Raw genomic sequence first — 22,033 nt, 5'->3', positions numbered from 1 at the left:
TTTTGTTTGTTGCACTGCAATAATCAACACACCCAAAAGAGAGCATAAATGCGTCCCACTTCCTTGTTTATGAGAAAAGAACTATGAATCCAATTCCACTGAGTTTTTAAAAAATATTGCTGTACAACAGGAAAGGAATAACTATAGTACCAACTTATTCAAATACTCAGGCATTGTGTGGACTTTGCTGACTGCTAATTTGACTACAGTTAACTTATGTTTCTGTATGATGGCCAGACTGGAGGATCAATTCCAAGAATCAACGAATTCTTTAGGTTGGAAGGTCATTTGGACCAATCTCCTCCTTGAAGCAGGGTCAGCACTGAAGCAACTAGATTAAGTTTCTTTGGACTATGTCCAGTTGGAACTTGAGAACTTCCAAGAACAGAAATTGCAGAATTTCTGGTAGATCTGATTCAGTGTTTAATTACCCCCACAGTAATTCACTCCCACCACCACCCTGCTGATACATCTGGTCAGAACGTCCCTTGTTGTGCTTCATGATCATTGATTCTCATTCCACGCACCTCTGTAAACCTTTAAGCATTGCAAGACTGCAACTAGTTTCTTCTCCAGGCTAAGTTCAAGGAAAGTTTGTTCCCTCATCATCCCCTCACAGGATGGGTGCCTCCTCACTACCGTAGTGGCTCTCCCTGGATTTACTCAAGTTTTTCAACATCCTGGGGGCCCAAAACCAGTTGTGGTAAACCACATCTGATGAGAACGTACCCCTACTCATCCTCCACATCCACAAATCCACAAATGGATAGATCCTCAACGAACTTCACTTGTAATGCCAGGTGATATGAAATGCCAGTAGTATGAACTACATTATTTGAATCTAATTTTTCAGCTGCTTTTTCCACTGATCATGTAGTTCACTCATCTAGATGTAATGTCCCAACTTGGATACAGGGAGGCTGCATACTAGATCACAAGAATCATTGCTTTTGCTAGGAACTGTCCAATTTTATCCCTGGATTACACATTGATCATACAGGCCTAGCTGTCTGTGAAGAAGGAAAAACAACATATATACCTTTTCCCTCCTGCTAACATATAGAACTGTGAATAAGCAATAACATTTAGTAATGCCATCTTTTAGGCTCTTTTGCTGGAAATAGAAACAACTTGAAAGCCAGCAGCTGCTCATTTCTCTTGTCCATATCTAGCTTCAGAAACAGGTCTTAATAATAATAATTTAAAAAAAAAGATTAATCGTAGAAAGGATAATCGTTCATTTCAGTATTATCCAAAGAGCCGGGGGGAAAAGTTCTTACTGTCTCATTCAGGTATGATGTCAATGCAGAATCAGGACCAAAAGCCCTGTTCTTGTGCAAAAGATCTACTAAAATAATACAAGATTTTGCAAACATACTTTGCAGAAGGTATTTTGCCTTTATTGCTGAATCATCTGCTGTTTTCTGTGGGCTGTGTTATTCCTTGCTACTGAAAGTATGCTTATGAGACCATATTAAAAATACGCTGAAGAGTACCTTTCAGATGTAGTCAGACAGTATTATTTTCACACTCTGAAGTTCTTACAGTAAGCATTCCCTAACTGATTTGTTTTTAATTTAAATGTAATATTTAAAAGGTGTGATGGGAAGAGGCAGCCTATTTACTGGACAGTTTAACTTACATACTATATAAAGTCAGACTTTCAGTAGTTCAGAGGAAGCTTTTTTTTGTACTGTGATTTAAAAACAAAGACCCACAATATGTAGAGACAGAAAGACCACTCTGTTACTGCTGAATTTAACAAAGAAATTCAATGTGCATTTTATTGGCCAAGCTAGCAATGGATGGGATGACTCTCCAATGAGCTATATTAGCTGAAACAGCAACAAATTACTCAGAGTTGTCTTTCCTCTTCAGCTAATTGGGCTAATTGAGACAGTTGTGAATTTCAAGGTGAAACCAACAAAGAGTATTTGATTTAATAATTTGAGGGATGCATAGATATTCTCTCAGATAGAATGATGTAGTAATTAAGACTGAGGTAAAATAAATACTCCAAACTCCACACATCATGCAGAAATAGTGTGTTTGCACAGGAACTGTTCCATTAGGTATGCTCATGACATGTCTGTTCTTCTATATTATACAATAAAATATTCATTTGCATTCTTTAGAAGGGTATTTCATAAATGCAGACACAGTACTGATTTAAACCTCAATCATAAATAACATTTGGTGAGCTTTGTGAGATGAACCCTTTTGCATGCAGCCCCTGTTATGGCTTTCCATCCTTTGTTCAGATTTCTGATATGAATCAGTGCATGTTCCCAACTCCCAATGCAAACAAGTCCTTGAAATAAAAAGACTGAGGGCAGCTGAGTTCTGACTGAAACTTTTAATGGAGCAGTAAGTCATATTAGCATTACGACTAAGTACACAGGGCCTTCAACCGATTACTTAAAATTAATGTTCTGCCTACTGTTCCCAATTTGAAAATATCAGTAACCCAGGAGGGAGACTTAATTTCAGGTAGCATTTTCAAGCTTCTCTCAGGTAATCTCTGACTGTATCTCCGACTGTATCTCCGACTGACACTTAACACTCCGAGTTAAGTGTCATGATTCTCTCCTGCCCTTAGATGCCAAACTCAGCTACTTGGCCTGAACTGTAAGTAGTCTGATCAGGGAACAGAAAGTCTACCAGAAGGAGAATTCCCAGTGGCTGCAGTCTAGGACCCACGGCCAAAATTACTGGAGAAATAATTTGCCCTTGTTTATCTTTATTTGATATGTAAATGAGGTAGCTTCAGAAAAAATAAACCTGAGATCTTTATTTTAATGTGGGGAAAAGGGAGAAATCATACTGCTTAACACTTCAGAAAGAAGATATTTGCTGACTTGCACAAAGGATGGTCAGAAAATGAAAGCAAACAGTTGTTTGTGAGAAAAGAAAAGCAAATTCCCATTTCCTGATCTCAAAGCTCTGCCCTTAGGCTTCATCGGAATCCAAAATGAGGGATGAGAGATTACTGCTAGTACAAAAAAACCACATGAATTCCAGAGCTGCCTTTCCACTATATCTACCACACAAAGTCTTTACCTAGAGAATTCCAGGACTTGGAAAACATGGTAATGCAAAAAAGTGACAATTCAACATTTTATTTTGCAGGTGCCCTTAGAGTAAAGAGCTCTCTTAGACCATCCACTCCAATAGTAGTTCAGTCATTCTATTGTTTGACCTTCAAGATATTAACACTGACGACTCAAAGAATTTAACCAGCTACTGCTGGTTTCCTCACTTTGAGGAAACACAGATGTGTACTGAACAGGAATTACATCGAAATCAGCATTTTCAAATGTGCAACATCAAAGCTAAGCTCCTAAAAACAGATTTAAGTGCATGAAGTATATAATTCCTCTTACTTTTAAATCCTTCTCAGCAGGATTTATGGGTATTCATATGAAAGAAAATGAGGCCTATTTTGGTTACTGGCTAGAGTTCTAGATGCAGGAGCTTTACAATTTGCACTCTAATTTGGAAACTATCCTCATTGGCGAGAAAGTATGGTAAGTCTGCTAGAAAGTATGGTAAGAAAAACAACACCTTTTCATTTTCTTTAGGAAGCTACCAAATACAAAACTCTAAGTCTTTAAGGACAGATGGTTTGCTAACTTTATTTTTGCGTTTTCAATGATTGTTCTCCAAAACCAAGAACTAGAAAAGTTAATAATAAAGATCAAAGCTATCAGAACAAGAAAGGAATTTTTATGGATTGACTGGCATGTATTGTACCAAAAAGCCACATTTTTCTGGGTAATTAGTTCAGAACAGAGCTTTGAGGCAAACAACAGCTCTGCTCTTCTGGAATAGCACAAGTCAAATGTAGCAAAATGTTCCTCATGTCCAATTTGTCAAAATCTATCCCTGATAAAATTATTTAGTCAACACCATTCCATCACTGATTATATCCAGGAGTTCATCCAAAAACAATGTACCAGCTTTATGCACAATCTTATCTCATCAACATCCAAAAAAACCTACACTCACGGTTTTATCAGTGTTGCGCACATGGAGCCCCTAGCAAAAAAGTGAGCTTAAACTAGAGAATTACTTCTGCAGGGAAAGAGAATTCTAGACTTCCGAGTTTACATTTTACATACTATGTTTCAAAATTTTGACCTCAAAACCTAAAACGAAAATAAGGGAGGTGAGGAGTGGGTAAAAGGGGCAGAGTTACTCATGGAAGAGTCTTTAAAAGAGAAACAGGACATACCATGTGTCAAGATTTGCAATAGAAATACAAGATCCCACTCCAGTTGTTCTTGGTCTCCTGTCTCTTCCAGAGTGCAACATCTCTATAATAAGAGCAAGTGAATAATGCACATACTTGCCTTCCAGTCACCTCAGTTTGCAACCAGCAGTTTAGCTCCAGATGCTAATGACTGAGGTTGTAGATATGTCCTGTTCCATTGTAGGTGCTAAAAGTTTGAGAACTCCTGGCAGAGGAGCAAGTTGTCACTGTTGGGGAGAAGCACTATTCACATCTTGATACTGAGCTAAATCTACAAGAGCTCATCTTTCTTAACCCTGTTTCATAGTGCTTTATCAGCTATGCTAGAATTCAATATTGCTATTGTCATCACTGTCTTAAGAAATTGTGATGTATATCTAATTATATTCATTTCATAACTTTATATATACATCAGACAAAATGGTATTCTGTGTTTGCCTACTTATAAACAATTTTTATACAATAAGTACCTAGTCTGTATAGATTGAGATTTATTGTCTTACCATTTTTTATTCTTTCCTTATACTGAATAAACTAAACAAAGTTATATTAAAGTAATGGAATGTGGCTACTTTACTTTAAATTTAAAACAGTTGTAGAAAGTTACAGAATTAAAAAAATTCAATTATTCAAAAGATTAAAATATATTATGAAATAAAAAATACAACTCAAGGTAAAATATTTAGAAAATGTGTCTTAAAAGAAGATATAGCAAGTCATCGTAATTTTAACAATACCATAGAACTACACAGATAAGACTAATCTAAAACAGAATAGATGCTGAAATACCAGTGCTTCAAAAGCTTTATTATAAATCAAAGTTATGGGGTTTTAGAATGCCTCTGAACAACATTCTGGCAAATGCGGAGACAAAAAGCTACGTATTAACTACCTGAGGTAGCAGAGGGCAAATAAAAAACCTTATAGAGACTGAGATAAAGGCAAACAATATAAGCAATGGATGATGCTCATTCTTTCCAAACACCTCCTTCAATATTTTGATGCTGACCTTGAAGTGCTTTGCTATTCTGCCAAAACAAACCAAATCTCTCATTTGAGGACTGATTGCTTTATAATTTTATTATTACTTAAGGCTTTCATCCTAGTTCCTAACTTTAAGATAACAGCTGTCCTACATAAGAAATTAATGTAATATTTTATTACTAAATAGATTCAGATATGAGAATAATAAATTCACACAGGGCTGTTCAGCATTGCAAACTTTGCTATTTTGTTGGATTTCCTTACAGAAGTCAGCAAGCATTTTAATGCAAGCAAGTCATATTTTGAAAGACAGCTTTTGACAAAGTTCTCTACCAAACACCTTAAGGAAACTCTGCTCTCACAGGACAAGAGGGAAAGTCCTCTTGCGTTTTAAGGAAGAAAACAAGGGGCAGGAGTTACATGTCTGCCTTTCTGCTGCAGAGATTGTATTCCCACAGGGGCTGTGGTGTTCAACGCAGTCATGAAGAATCTGGAAAAGAGGGTGTGTACAGCTGATTAAAGATGAGATGGGATAATCTGATCTAAAGCAAGCCAAGGCAATTTAAGAGATACTGAGCAACTGAGCAATAAAATGGCAGGTGAAATACACTGCTGAAAAATGCAAATCAATACACATGGGGGAAAATAACCATAAAATATACTTAGCTAAATCAGAGCTCATCATTATGTTTTACCAGGCAGGAAAAAGATCTGAGTCATTTTGGATAATTCTCTGAAAATGGCATTCGGCAGCAGCCAAAAAGGCAAAAATCTTAAGAATTAGTAGGAAAGAATAGAAAACAACATAGATTATGAGGATACTATGCCCAAATCTTCAAAACAGTTCTAGTCACATCTCAAAAAAAAAAAAGCAACATAAGTACAAAGGGTACATAAAAGAAAGAATGGTCAGAAATTGCAAATTATTTCCACACAAAAAAGACTAGAGCATTTCAACTTCAAAAAGGGACACTTACGGACAGAAACAGGTTAGAAATTTTTAAAAATCATGAACAGATGGAGAGAGTGGCCAATTAATTATTTGCTCACAATTCCTCACAGGACACAAGTATGAGGGTGCCCAAAGCAGTTATTTGGCAATAGTTTAGGGACAAAAGATGCTCCTTCAGACAGTATATAATTAAATAATTGAATTTGTTATCACAGGAATTTGTAAAAGAATTGGAGTGAGTTCAAAAAGGGATTAGACACATTCAGAGGAGAGGTACAGTGGTAGTTATACAGCCTCTGTACCGGGAAAGCCCTAACCTGCAGATGGTTGAAAACAGTGAGGGTTAAAGAATCTTCCTGCTTTTGGCATGACGTAAACATAATCCTCATGTGGGATTAGGTGAATGGTTTGCATGATCTGGTAATGCAGTTCTAATGTTCACTGGTAGAAGCAGGTTCAATTTCTGAAAGAAATTGATTTAGAGAAAGGGAACAAAGGAAAATTGCTTTGATGCCCATTACGAGTAATTAGCAATGTTGAAGGAAGGGATGGATAGAACAACTGTTTTTCTTACATTTTTCTAGCCAATACAAGACAGTACATGCTGAGACCACAGCCAGGACTAAGATCCTGCTGCCATAGGATGGTACTGTGCTGGATTCCTAAGTAGCCTTCTTGAAGAAGTAAATATGTCTCAGTCTGAAGAACGTCTGGCATCTCCCTGCTTTGTCACATTTTAGATTCTTGCATATGAACAAACTTCAGATGTTTTTAAGAAGCTATTTGGGTGGCAGGCCACTGAAAGTATTTTCAGATCTTTAAGATTCATCATACAAGAAGTACTGGATTTCATAGGAGAAAATATAGTGAGCCAGCACTTTTCAAACTTTTCAGTCTTATGTATACATACACACAGTTGCTACCACACACACTAAACAACATTCACAATTTCATAGCTCTGTGAAGAAAACTTTGTTTCACTGCAATACTATTTAATAGAAGCGACAAGTGAAAACCAGTATAGAATCTTCTTCCTCTCCTTTCCCTGGAAGATCAAGAAACTGAGACTGGCATGAAGGCTTACACACCCCTTGATTACAAAGGATTACTGCCATTCTCCATCCTTTTTCCTTCTTATTATCTTAGCCAACCAGTTTCTTCCTTAGCTATCACATATATTCAGTTGCACAGTGCTGCCTACGCTCCTGCTCCCAACACCTCACATGTGGCTGAGTCAGAAAAAACATGAAAATAATCTCTTCTCAAATCTGTGGTACAAACTGGGGGAACATTTTAAGATGCTCTTCCAGCTCCCACTGTTTTTCTCCCACAGAATCTATACCAGTAGAGTGCAAAGGAATAAATCAAACTCTCTGAGATAGAGGCTGGAAGAATCTCTTCTCTTTCTCTAATTAATATTTCTTTCTAGTTCAGCCAGTATAAAAATCAGGTCTCAGTAAGCAAGGAAAAAAAAAAAGATTGGTCTCATATGATGGATGGCCTTCCCCCCTGAGGTTTTCAAATTTTGAAAAAGAAATCAGAAATACTATGTATCGGCCACATGATTTTACTACTCTTGCAACACAGGTTGTATTATACCTATATGGCACACAAAGTATAAATTTCTCAGTAGTGAGAATCTGTCCCACAAAACTGTAGCACTCCTAACATAATACTGATAAATGAGGTCAGACAGGGCTTGTTGACCTTTCTTGCATATGCATTCTCAAAATAGAAATTGCAAATTAATCTCTGAGGATAGAGAATAGCCTTACGTCACTAATTTATTAAAAATTATTTGCTTCCATTAGAGTTTTGCCATATTCCCTCTGTTTGGCTGTAAAAGGAAATGTTTTAAGAATAATTCCATAAACTACTGCATAATTTTTATATATCATTAAAGCAACAGATTTATTGTAAGGGAAATTGATGTAATTTCAGTCTACCTTTTGTGATTGCTTCCATACTCAGTTTTACAAGTATGCCTTTTCTTATTTAAAAGATTTTATTCCAGTTCTTATCTTTGGCCCAGGGGGGAATTGTTATGAAATGTTACTCATCATCTTTATCACAGATGTATTACAAGTTCAAAGCTTCTGTGATACAAACAGAACACTTTAGTATCGAGCATTTAAAATGGTATATTTTCTTCCAATTAAAAATCATTAGGATTGAGAATTTTATCTAAACAAAATATATCTACACACGTTTGCTACAAAGTAGGAGCAAAATATAACTTCTTCATTTTGTCACTAAGAGGACAATTTATTCAAGGAAAAAGAAGAGGGTTTTGAAACTTTTTTTTACTTTGGCACATAAAAAAGCATTAGAGAACTTTTCAAAAGACAAACGATTTTTCCAATATCCAAAAGTTAAATTATCATCTCAGTATCCCTCTTCCCCATGAAGCTCTCGTGTTCGCAGTTTTGCCTTAGAAATTGTATTTTGGTACCCATTATGAAACTTTCTCCAGTTTACTTATATCGCTTTGTCAATTCAGTTAAAGCAAAGTGAACACTAGCTTTACATTAGTCCTATTATAGTTATTAGAGTTGATATAAAGAAAGCAAAACTTAATAAGCTGAGGAAGTGATTTTATCCTTACAGACAATGCAAATCTGCTTGTACTTGTCAACTGACAATGCTGTTTTCATTCAAAGATTCATTAATTTGGTTATGGCTGGATACAGTTGCTAAATACTTATCTAAGATTTCTTTCAAATGTTTCTACCAAAATCAGTAACACCAAATTTGATGTTCTTGTCAGTGTAAGGAGCAAGAGAAGAAAGAGCCTAAAACTACTCCATTCTGTGCATCAACTTCAAGAAAAGTATTATTACAATACCACTTGCCTTCAACAGATTGAGAGGCATGAGAATATGTATAAAGGGGACCTTTCATGGAGACTCATTTTTATCCTAGGGCCATTTGTCTCCCTAAATTTTCTGGTTGGTTGGTTGGGTTTTTTTTTTGTTTTTAAGCCACCTTAAGTTCCTGCCCAAAATTCAGGAACTCAGTTTAGTCTGTCTGAATTGCACTCTGGAGGAACCTCTCTCTTCCCAGCTGACTGCAGGGGAAGCCTGTGGAGACAAACTTCATTAGGCTAAAATTAACCTTCTTTTATATAACCCCCTTTCCTGAAGTGACTTACTTCAGATTACCATCCAAACAAATTGCTTGGGGCAGGGGAAGGAATAGTGGGCTAAAGAGAGATAGCTTCTATCCTTCTCTTAATCCTTAATTTTATTGGTTAAGAAATTAAATTGTTAATAATTATAATCTTAATTCTCTTTATTAGTCTTCTCTTCTATCCAAATCCCAGGCTGTAGTTATTGGGAAACCATCTTCCCAATAGTTTTGCCTCACGAATTGAAAGAAATAAGAAAACTAGAACTAGAGTTACTAGGTTTTCTATAAACACGTACTGCATGTTCCGCTAATCTTTTTTCATATCCTTCCTTTATTTCTTCTCTATAATATGTATCAACTGACTACAAAAAAGTAACACTTGCCAAGCTAGCTTAACAAACAAGGTATATAATGTCTCTATCTATGCAAAAAATATATAAATTTAAATCTATGATACTGTTTGATCTGCGTAAATAAGATGATGTCAAATTGTGTTGAACGTGTTTCTAAGGCATGTAAAGATTTTTTCCAACACAAACTTTTTTGTTGTTGTTAATGTTTCTTAGTTAGAACAATGTTTATTTTAATTTCCATGGTGCTTAATGGCAACCCACAAATTAATTTTCTAAGTGTTCCCTACAAGTGTTTTGTTTTTAACCCTCTAGGAGAAAAAAAAGTATATTTTTACAGAACAAAGAGGATAAAGTTACTAACTGAACATGCCATTTTTGTGTTTTTGTTAACGGAAATATTTAAATTTAAAGTAGAGCCAGCTATGATTTTTTTCCAAAATTCTTATTATTCAGTTAACTCAGAAATGATTTTCTGAAGAAACAACAGAAACTAGAAGATAAATAAACAGGGCAAATACAATACTTTCCATAACAATTCATTTGCCAACCTGAGCGAATGGTACCACACTTTGCTGTCACCCATGTGAGAGAAAATCACTTCAATTCTAAATCCATGTTAAGTGTGCTTTTGAACTAAGTTGAAGCAAAAAGAAAATTTCATATGGCTTGTTTTAGTTACAACCAATACCCTTTCGAAAGACCTATTTAAGAACCTCAGAACATTCAAAATACTAACAACATAAATTCTTCAGCTTTTTCAAAGAAACACTTGCTAATATAGCTAAGATTTACCACTGTGAAGAAAAAATTATCATTCCAATCCACTTAAGTGAAACCGGCCTCTGTATCTCACTTCTTCACCTGAACTTGCATTTTTTCGCATGTTGGTATTGCGTAATACTGCTTCAGAATAGGTCCTAATTATTAATTCACTATAGTAGAACTCATCATGTTATCTAATAGTAGCTTCTAAACTAAATCTCACTTTTGTCACATACCCAAACTATACTGCACTTTCTGTTAGCAAGAACGCAGTTACATACTGAGTTTTATGTTTTAACTTCCACCCCTGAACATCCACCTAGGCAGAGCACTGAACTCAGTGGGAATTATGTTTGATCATTATGGACAAAAATATAGCTTTTGAACATTAGTTAGGCAACCCACCAATGATTTTTATCTTCTAGTTCATTAACTTCAGTTTCTGATCTGGACTGCAAAGGATTAACATTTTCTCAGACAGTAAGCTATCACTGTTGGCCTCAATAGAAGAGTTATGAACACAGAAATTGGTCTTACGTAAATGTTTTCTTAGCGTTCCAGATCTTCTCTATAGCTTTTATACTATAACTTTTATACCATAACTTTTATACCATTTTTTAATTAACAATTTAATTAAAATTCGTTTATAAAGAGCACTTTAAAAACTAGCAAATGGCCAACATGCATGTTAATCAACCAAAAATTGACTGAAATATTTTTAAAAAATTGTCAGAATAACTAGTAGATGACCTATATAAATCTTATATGCACAAGACGCCAATTAACTTCACTGGATGAGATCTGCAAATGAGAAATTAGCCCAACTATTTCAAATAACCAAAGTAACATTTAAAATGCAACCAGAAAGCTAAATATTACCTATCAGAGGAATTTAAGGTCTGGAACTGTCATGGTCAGCATAGTGCTCCGTAGCACAAATGAAGAAAGGATAGTGAAAATTCAGTAGGCTGATGGTTGGAATGCTGTAGGCAGGATCTTCCTGTTTTAAACATAAAAAGAAACAAATTTAATGTTATCTAGATAGAAAAGGGGATTTTTGTTTGTTCAAGCAAAACAAACAACTCCTCCCAAACAGATGATCAAGCAAAAAAAAGAGAACAGGATGCTACCACAGGTTAATTTCTTTCAAATAATCACAGAATAACTAATCAGTGACTAAAAGAAATAAAGCATGTAGTCACTTTGCTTAAGAACAAATCTTATTCTGAACATCTTATTAAGAACATCTTATTCTGCCATTTTTTATTGAAGTTAACTTCAACAAAAAGGGCCTCTAGGAATTTCTAAAGTGAACTGAAGGATGTTAGAGGAGGAGTTCTTTAACAAGATTACCATCTTTTTTTGGTTTTGTGAGCATCTGTTAGTGTTGCTGGCTTTCCCAGTGTTATTTAAAATCCATGAAATCAAGAGGGGGGAAAAAAAAAGTGAAGCACACCTGATCTGACCCATAAAAACAATATTTGCATATTCCAAGTAATCTTCAGAGAAAAAGTGAAGTCTTTTGCTGTATATTTTCAAGAAAAAAAAATAAATCCATGACAGGTGATTAAAAGGCTACCTAAAGGAGAAGGTGCAAGTGAGCAGTGTCCATGATGTGGAACTCCTGGAGTTTTGTCAGCCTTAAAGCTTGCGTACTGACCTCATATAGGCACAAACAAAGGGACATCATTAATGGTGAAACCACTTCAGCTGCAAGGAAATTTTCAGAGAACGGACTTTCTTGATCCTCAGCTGCCTTCTCCAAATGACCAGAAAGCAGATGAGGGCTGCTGTCTCTGGATATTACTTTATTCTCCCTGGCTGAGCTTCAAAACATCTGTTATATAAGGAAAGTCTAATTAGAATTGCTGCCTCTACCCGGCTGGATGACATTTATTCTCCATGGGAAGAACCTGTCCGCTAACAACATTCCCATGAGTCTGACTGACATGCCTTAAGAGCAGACTGAGTAGAGTCTATACCCTGTTCTCAATGTCTGCAGAAACCTCAGATCTTTTCCCTTTAGGCATTGCATCCTTGATGGAAAAATCTGCAAAATAGATGAGGGTCTGTTTTAAAATCTAACAGTGCTCTGCACTGCTTTGGAAAGATGACAAACATATGGACTGCTACCAATTATTAGAACTTAGTGTGAAATCACAGGAGAATTATCAGCATGTAGCTTTCATTATCTGTTTCACACATATTTGCAAAAGTTTTCCAAACTAAAGTTAAGATATCAGTGCAAAAACAGTTAGTTTTTTAACATATTCTTCTCTACATTAAGAAGCAAGTTGTTTCTAAGTACATCAGCTGAGAAAACCTGTTCTTCAGGTATTTTATTTTAATGATTTTGCATCTTATCTCCTTCATCATAATAAGCTCACTTGTCCCCTAGTCTCCTGCCAGCATGGAGGGACAAGAGGCAGCATTTAAGCTTCACACATGCCAGGTTGCCAGCTGGCAGATCAAACAGAATCAATTATGATTTCAGCTCACAGTGGTGCCTCTCCCCCTTAGCAGCACTAAGTTGGGTCTCTCCTCTCACCACACCACTGATTTTCACTTATAGGAACGTAATACTTTTGAGACCCTCTCTTGCCAAATTCAGCACATTAGACAAGTTCAAAGGCTACTGGGAGGGAATGAAGGGAGGGCAGGGAAGAAGAGGGAAGGACAGTTGGCTGACACCCAGAATAACAGCACAATCTTTATTCCAAGGAAAACAAGACCAAAAATAGATTTTGGAAGGAATAAATGCACAGCTAACACTTAGAGAAGGCTAGTGGACAATATATAATGAAAAATAACAAATAACCATATAATTATTTTTTTCTTGTAAAAAGCTTATGTAGCCATGCTGTCTATTCTACTCTCCCCTCTTCCCCCCTGCACTGCAATAACTTTTGAAGCTGGTGATCACCTTTAACCAAAGCTGACCCAGGGAATGGCACGTATCAGACAGTTTGCATTTCCATGGCAGATGCAAATTCAGGGGTCCAGCATCTGAAAAGGAGACTATACAGAATAGCTTTGAAATATAGAATAAACTGATGTCATAAAAATCATGGTGATGGTGCTATTCGTATGGGACACAGTTCTAAGGAAAATCAGGTTTCTGTATTTCAAGTATTTGACAGTTTCATGAAACAAAAAAGCTACAGTTTATAACTTCCACACATCTCCTCCCGTTGCCTTCTCTCCCTCCCCAATTAGGTTATTCATATGACCACAGGTTGTCAACAGTAAAAGTTACATTATTGTAAATGAAGCATAGATGTGCTAATTTTACAGGCACGCTGTATGTAACCACAGAAGCACCTCCCAATCTTGACATAAAAGATAAACACTGGAATTCTAAGAAAAATGTAATAAACAAGTATCAATAAATATTTATGGATCTAACATTTGGACTCCTCTATGAGATCTGTTCAAAAAAACCCAAACAAACCAAAACCGCAATCAGTCCTGTTGACATTTTTGTTTAAGAACAAACCCATTTAGAAGGTGATTTTCCAGCACCCCATGCAGAACAGTTGAGAAGGAAAGTAAACAAAGAATCTGTATAGAGGATGAAAAAAGTGCATGCTTCCATGTGCATGGAAGTTTGTGCAGCTATAAAGCTACAAAATGTCGAATTTCTCAAGACTTAAAAAAAATTTGAAAATTAAATCCCAAAGATGCTCAAAATTTCTTACAGAGAAATACTGTAATGAAGTTGCAAATACAAGCTAATCTGTAGTAGAATTGAGAGAGCTGCTATTATCTATGCAACACTGCAGCTTTTAGTTTGAGAAAAGCTATAAGCCATGTATAGGGTAGTGGTTTCTTCAGACTTTTTACAAAAGTAAAGTAGCCCAAATGTACTTAGAAGTATTGGAGGATTTAGGTGTGCCCTCAAACTACAGAGTACCAAAGTGCCTCTAAGAATCACTTCAGCTGTATGTTTACCAGCATAGTGAACCTTGAAAAAGAACATTAATCACTATCTAACGACTGAAACAAAAAGTAAAAATGGGTATTTCTACTACTGATACATTGTTGATATCAGATCTCTCAATTGGATTGGACTTCAAAGCATATGTTAAGGAAAACACTTAAAATAATTATCTGACTGTTGTGGGTTACCATATTCAAACTAAACAGCACACTGTTACGCAGTTTGAGCCAATCTCATCTGAACCTTGAGGATTCTTCAAGCAATTAGGAATAAAGAGAACAGAACAGTTATATTGCTTTCAAACAAGGTCGAATTTTTCCAAGTCCTTTTTGCTTAACTTGTTCCTCCTCAGTAAAAGAGAGAAGGCGGCACAGAAATGACTGAAGTAACAACTGAATTCTGCAACTGAATTTATAGTCGCCAAAATAACATGCCTTCCTTTACTTGCTATGTTTTATGAAGGAAGTTGAATTTCCTGCTCTGTTCAAGAAGCAACTGAATTTTCAAGGCTTTGAACCCCAGAGAGATGCTAAGGATTCCATTAGCTATTATTTCATTTCTTTTCTTTTTGATAGCAGGGTTCCCATAGCTGCCTCAGGAGCAAGGGCGTTTCAGACTGACTATTGTAACATTACACAGAGGAAATCTTCACAGCCTGATGCGCTCTGTATGCGGATTTTCACACTTAATATCATGGGACTGGAGGAATTCTTAAAGGTCAAGATTTTAAGCAACTTCTCATGCAAGGAAATGGGAAGTTGCTCCAAGTATTGAACTCTGGCACAGAAGTCAGGAAGAAGTAACTGAATTAAGTAGGGATCCAACTTTGACACAGCCACTTTGGGATTTATACAGTTAGGCCACATTTTGCTCACCGATAACAACACAGGGCACCTGGAACTATGTGGCAGCTCTGCCCTCTAATACACTGAACATCTTTGTCATATTCTTAGTCCCACAATCTCCCTGTCCCAGAAAGGGCTGGTAATGCACTATGGTAATTCGTACATGATTTTTGAGATTTTTATTGCTATAGCAACTGAGTGTAGGCATTTAAACATAGCAACAGACTATTTATAGACTTTCTTGGATGTCAAAATGGCATGTTGTTTTATTTTCTAAGCAGATGCTCAGAAGATAAGTACACAAGATGACTGTACAGTACCCATCTTCAAAAGGAAGAAAAAAACCTCCCAACTTCACAACCTCTGAATCATATAAACAGGCAGATAAGCGTAGGGCATTTTAAAGGACTTTGTTCTGAGAAAGCATATCACTAACTACTACCTGAGAACAAGACTAGGCAAAAAACTTTGTTGATTTGTACCTATTTTGCAAAAAGATGTGCAAGAAATTTACAAGGTCCTGCTCTGATCAACTCTGATCTTTACCTGTTAAGCAACAGAAAAAGGGAAACTGTCTTCATATTAAGTGAAGCCAGATTCTCAGGAGCGATCAAAATCCACTGAGACAGACAGTTCATGCACACAGGCAAAGCTCTGCACATTCCTAACACAGCAACAGTGATTTACAAGAAGTGAGAGTTTGACCTGATACGTGATTTGAGGAAATACAATTCATCATTTTCATAATAAGAAAGGCTAATTTTCTCTGGTATAGTATTTTTCTCTGAGTCCTTTAAGTTCTGTATCATTTCTACAAGTGATCAGTGAAAAACACCACTTGGTGTTTAATATAATTTCTAAACACATTTCTAGCCATGGAAATACCAAGCAGCAACAGGACAGATTTCCTGGAGGATCTTTAGGTATTATTCACCTTTCTGTTATGGTTATATGTCAGTTTTGTATAAAGTGGGATGGTTGATGTTTGCCATTTTACCGAAAAAAAAAATAAATTTAAAACCTGTTAAACAGGAAATGTCAGACTTAAAAAAATGAATCCAACAGGAAGTGTCAAGAGATTCTTATAAGGGTACAAGGTTGTTAATATTCCAGGGAGTCTTCCATAAGCGCACAGTATATGTTTTGGAAGGGACATTTTAATGGTGTGTTTTATGCAAGAGAGATTCCAAAACAGGTCCCAGAAGCCCAGCACAAGCATAGAAATTGATTTTTACATGTTGAGGTTTTAGAATATATACCACAAGTTCTTCCTCCCTGTCCATAACATATTTTCACTTAATTCAGTGAACAAACACAGAACAGTTTTCAAGTCTCCCAATCTTAAGCTTTAAGTATCTAAGATACTTGGGAATTCTGATTCATGTGCTTGGTTTTCTACAGTCAGCTCCACTGACTACTGCACTTACTAAAAACAGCTTTTAGAGCAATGCTAATAATGATACCTAACAAAGAACAGGAATGGTAAGTTTATTAACTGTAACAGCCCTTAGGGAAGTCAAGATGATAGGCACAACTACACTTGCATAGGAAGCTAAGCACAATATTTAGGTTTGCTTACAAGATTTTTCCAGTCTGAGATGTGCAGAACATCAACTTGTCTTAGCACCTCCTCCTGGGGCAAACTCCACCCTCCACTGCCACTAGGCCCCTAGTCATATCGTGCTGTTTTCATGAGCCCAGGGGTGAGTCACATTCATTCACTATTTGAAAAGACAAATATGGGAAATTCAGTGGTTGAAACTGTGAAGCATGTCTGCATTTTTATACGCTATTAAGTTATTTCCCTTCCTCTCCACAAGCTCTTCAATTTATGGTTAGACATTTTATTTGTAATTTTTCTGTTCAGCAATTAGAGCACAGTTCAGCACAACTTTGGAATTTTTAACAGGAAATGTTAATTGACATAGCATGCTTTATTATATTCTACTACCTGCACATATACACCTCCTTCTAAAAACGCCTTTTCAGAGACATTTCAGAGAAACTGAGGGAACATTTGAAAACTAAATAATGGATATTTCTTTTCCAAAATTTCAGAAACAGATCTCATTCTACGGATCCTACCATTTCTTAGTGCCTCCCTCTGAGTCCAAAACAAGATGGGCAAAAAGGGACCCACTGCTCCTACTCATCTTCTCCTAGATTTCAGACTCTTATTTCCCGCTAACTAACATAGCCTTTACCTTTGTGGTATTCACCAAGAGCCTGATCTGGCACCACTAAAGTGAATGGAAACTTTGCTGCTGATTTCAAAAGCAAAGGCTCAGAGCCAAATTCCCCATGTATAACTTCAGCACTACAAAACATTCTGCAGACTAATATAAACAGTAATAATTTTACTCTGAAGGCAAGCCCCTAGCCCAAAGCAATCGCTATACTTGACCCAGCAGCACAGAACGTGTCTACCATGTGTCCACTTCCAGGATGCAAAACCTTACAACTGGTAACAAAAAAAGTGCGCAGCTCCTACAGAAAATGCCTTTCCACCCCCACTGTTTGTTATATCAACTTTTCAAATCCTTTGCTTTTTGCAGAAATTGCAGGAACTAGCCCAGTGGATCCCATTTTATATCCATGAGATAGCGACTCTGTAAGCGTATTTGCACATAAATTAGGGGACAGCACAGGGATTCTAAAGTATAACTTTATATCATGACAAAACATAACAGAATATGCTTTAGCATTAGTTGGGGCAAGAAACTTTCAGGTTTACATGCACACTTGAAACACGTTACCTGCCAAGTTTGCATGTTTCCCTCCCTGCCTCTCTAATCCTCCCCTCTCCAAGCAATCTGTGTTAGCATAAAAAAAAATTCTACAGGCCTTACTTGTCCAAACCTACAGGTGATCATATTTACAATATTACAAGTCCCTGATGACTTGTGACACCTAAAGACTTTGGGTTTTGTACATTTTAAGGGCAGGTAAAAGTTCTAGCACATGGTAAGGTATTCTTGATTTCAGCTATTAGTGGTGGGTGGAGTTGGTCATCATTTTTGGGTTTGCTGTTGTTTAAATCTTTCAGATACTTAATACATTTGTTAATTCCTATGTAAAACTGAATTTCTCAAATTATTTTCCAGATTGTAAAATTAATGATAGACACATTGAAATAAACAAAGTAAAGAAAAATCAAGAAAAAGCCTATTATATCTACCTACTGAAGAGGATTAAATCCCAAGATGCTGTTAGAGTCCAAGCTCTCCAACAAAACTTGAGGCTACAAGTCCACTTGCTCTAAGTAACAAACCCCTCTCTCCTTTTCAGAATTCTTTGGACCTGCTTTCTGGGGAGGGAAACTAAGTTGTTATTTCAAAGTGCTACCGTAACAGTCACAGTCTTAGTTCTCCACTACACGTGTACATAAGCAATAATTCATCTCTTGAGTCACTAGTTTATAAGCTTACAAGGATCCATCACCCACTCAGATTTCCTTTCTGTCAGTGATACTGAGATCCAAAACATCTCTTTGACCCACTTTTCAAAGGAAGTACAAGCAGAGAGCACATCACAAGGAAATTCTTATGCTTAGTTTACAGGAAGGCTGCAAGTTAGGACAGAAAAGAGATCTTTCTCTGCCCACAAATCCCCCAGATCTTTAAATAGCCCACAAACCTTAAAACAGCAAGAGTTTTTTCCCTTTCCACTCGCAAGCCATTTGATGCTTCTTTTTCCTGGACTTATAGACTTCTCTAAGAACAGCATCTTAGATGAGGCCAGAGAACTCCATGACATGTAAGGAACATATATATATATGACCCTTGAAATGAGAAGCTTTCATGTCCGTCTCTTCTCAGTACCAACTCCCTATACCCCAGTTTCCATACTCTGTCTTATCCAGCTTTTCAAAAAATTATTAGACACCATATTATCATTAAAAGCTGTTGGAAAGCAGATTGATCCAAAGGAGGATGGAAGAAGCTCGTGCTAAAGATTGAAGCTATGAATCTGACTGCCAGATAATCCTTAACTTCTGCTGCTTTGGTCCCAGATAAATAGGACTGTAGTTATTAAAACTGACTGAAACATATAAAAAGATAGGAGGTGGGGAGGTTTGTAGGTTTCATGTCCACAGCCAATTTAGAGCTTAATCCAGAAGGATGTAAAACAGATGGATTTATGTAGGTTAAATACATTGATAATCCTAGGTACTTTATCATAGTGTTAATGTTAACACACAATTTTCACTATCTACAAACAAGCAACCTGTACTTTTTGTATTAAATTACACTTATTGTCATTATAACGTCTTTACTGAAATAAATTTAGACACGGGCGCTATATCATATATTCTAAGTTACAAAATAAAAAAGGACTGTATAGAATAAGAACAATAGTTGCGGAAATGCTACAAGATATCATATATTATAAGTATACACTTAGTTCAGATGTGGAGGAGTTAGACACAGATCAGTTACTCCAGTCTATAAACAAATTTAAAAATAACTCATTAAAACTTAAATGCCTTCTAAATACCATCTGAAGTTGCACATCCTTGCACAAGTTGAAGGGGTACAGAAAATCTCACATGTAAAGTAACACATGCAAGATCAGCAAATCAGAATGAGGGCCTCTGGAGGCTAGAAAATACAAGAATATTAAAAGAGCGAGGATTCTCTAGTACTCAGCATTTAATATATTGGACTGTTTCTTAATTTCCACTGTTCTAATAAACTCAGATTTCTATGGGTTGTATCGTTAGATTATTAAGCTCCAAGTTTGGTATAATTGTTGATTTGGAATAAAATTGTTCATTTAAAACATGAAGGTCAGCTAGGAGATTAACCTAAAAATAGCAAGCTGTTCGCAAATGATAGTCCAGAGAAAAATAAAAGGAAAATTAAACACAAGTTTTGCAACCAGATCAACAATGTTCTAACAAGTAAGGTTCATTTATCTTTTGACGCTGGAAGAAGTTAACTTCCGTTAAAGTATACAAAACACCTACCATATCAAATATAAATGCAGTAACTGTTAACACTTGCAGGAACACAGTCTATGCTCAGAACTCTAAATTCACCCAATCTTTGCATAGCATAAACTAAAACCTGTCTAATCACTCCACAAAGATGGAAATCTGCTACTGCTGATTGCAGAGAATTTTTCACCAAATGAAACCATGCTATATACAATTTGAAAAATCAACTCACTAATGCGAGTTTTTACTAATATGCATTAGTAACAGAAACCTGATTCTTCAATTTCAGCTATCATTTCCTTGTAGTGACCTAATTCTTTCATATTGTTTACATACTGCTGTCTGAAAAAAGCTTAACGTATACATTAGTAAGACAAAAAAAGCGTTTTAATTTGGCAAGAAAATAAAATACACTTCAGTGCAGAGTACCTATCAAACAGCACAGATAAAACTGAAGACTGAAATATCAGTGATTTTTCATACTAAAGAAAACATGCTTTAAAATTTGAAGGTGGTTTGTTTTTTTTTTCTGTACAGCATTTCAATTAGACACAGCTTCATGGTATTAATTTACCTCTAATAGGATTAAAAGCAAACACATACTATATAAAGAAATGGCTGTGGAAGTGTCTTTTTAAAAGATAGGTTCCAGACACGAGTAAGTAATCCATCAAAATGAACAACTCCAGCACTGTTAAAAGCAAGCATGTGGGAAGGAAAGTCATACAATTAAAAAAAAAAAAAAAGAAAAACTAAATCTGTTAAATATCTGTTTCCCTATAACATGTACTGCTGCTAACTAAGACTCTCTAATGGTCAGCACAATACAGATAATAGCATCTGTGAATCAGGTTGCCTTGAATTACTGACTACGTACCTTGATTAATCAAGTCTCAGTATAATTAACACAGCTTTTTCTTTTTCATCCTTGTATATTCCCAAACAGTATGTAAGAAGAACTAGGTTTTGTTAACTACATCCACTTTTTAAGCAGCTAAAATTTCAAGAGGAGGTAGAATTTGAAGGGAGCAAGGGGGAAGAGGTAGAAAGAACCAACTATTCAGTATCATAACAACAAGGTACTGTACCTTTAAGGAGGAAATATGGTTCCGTTCTGTTTCACGGCTGAAAAAGAGCTTATTCTCAGTTATAGAGATTACTTACCTAAAACTTCAGTTATTCCTCTTTTTCCCCTCAGGCCAGCCTCTCTTTCACTCTTGGGAGCTTTTACCATTTAAGGTCAATGTTACATCTGGCTCTAGTAACTAAAGCTGAAGCAATTTTTAACTCAGAGATCCAACAGGCTGTCTAACATTAGAATGAGAGTTTAAATTTAAAGTAACTCTTCAGAAAGCCTCGTTCTTGCCTCAGAGAATTACAGAATAAAAGGCTTTCCTATTCTGGCATAAGTACTCTGAGCACAACACGATGCAGACATCCCATTAGCATTCTTCAAGTTCACTGCATATAAGGCTCTACTTACTCATTTCTGATTAAAACGGGCAAGTAGGAAGAACACATGAAATAGTTTACATCATGTTATGTTAACCCTTAGAATTTTTTACTGGAACAGCTGCTACTATTTTTCATTCCCCGCTCCTCCTTTGTTTGGTCAGAACGATTCTAAATTAGAGAGCCAATACAAGGCATGTGAACTTTTAAAGAATGCTGGCTCCAGTCCAGTCATGGGCTCTGCTCTCCACTTGCAAAATATGAATAATTCCCATTGAAGTCCACCAAAGTTGCTTGTATCCCATGAGAGAATGTAGCTGGAAACGGAGCATGAAGAGGGGAAAAAAAACAACCCACAAAACATTTAGCACTCTGTATTCAAGTACCTGCAGGAGAATCACATGCATTTGATTCAGAGCTCAGCT

The 22,033-nt window shown here is 36.2% G+C and overlaps 1 protein-coding gene across 13 annotated transcripts in view; it reads right to left on the bottom strand.

Moving 5' to 3' along the window:
* Window positions 1–21,756, bottom strand: part of IRAG1 (inositol 1,4,5-triphosphate receptor associated 1) — a 76,332-nt gene extending 54,576 nt beyond the window's left edge. For 7 of the 13 annotated variants that reach the window (XR_008466195.1, XR_008466196.1, XR_008466194.1 and 4 more), the window contains exons 1-2: window positions 21,321–21,756; window positions 11,312–11,432 (exon numbers count right to left, since the gene is read on the bottom strand). The gene's annotated coding sequence lies outside the window, so the exon portion shown is untranslated. The other 6 variants (XR_008466190.1, XR_008466193.1, XR_008466187.1 and 3 more) reach the window with 5 other exon arrangements.
* Window positions 21,757–22,033: the final 277 nt, after the last annotated feature.

The sequence above is a fragment of the Rissa tridactyla genome, chromosome 4 (assembly GCF_028500815.1).
Source record: "Rissa tridactyla isolate bRisTri1 chromosome 4, bRisTri1.patW.cur.20221130, whole genome shotgun sequence".
In the NCBI taxonomy this organism is placed as follows: Eukaryota; Metazoa; Chordata; class Aves; order Charadriiformes; family Laridae; genus Rissa; species Rissa tridactyla.
This window is presented reverse-complemented; position numbering and strand designations above follow the sequence as displayed.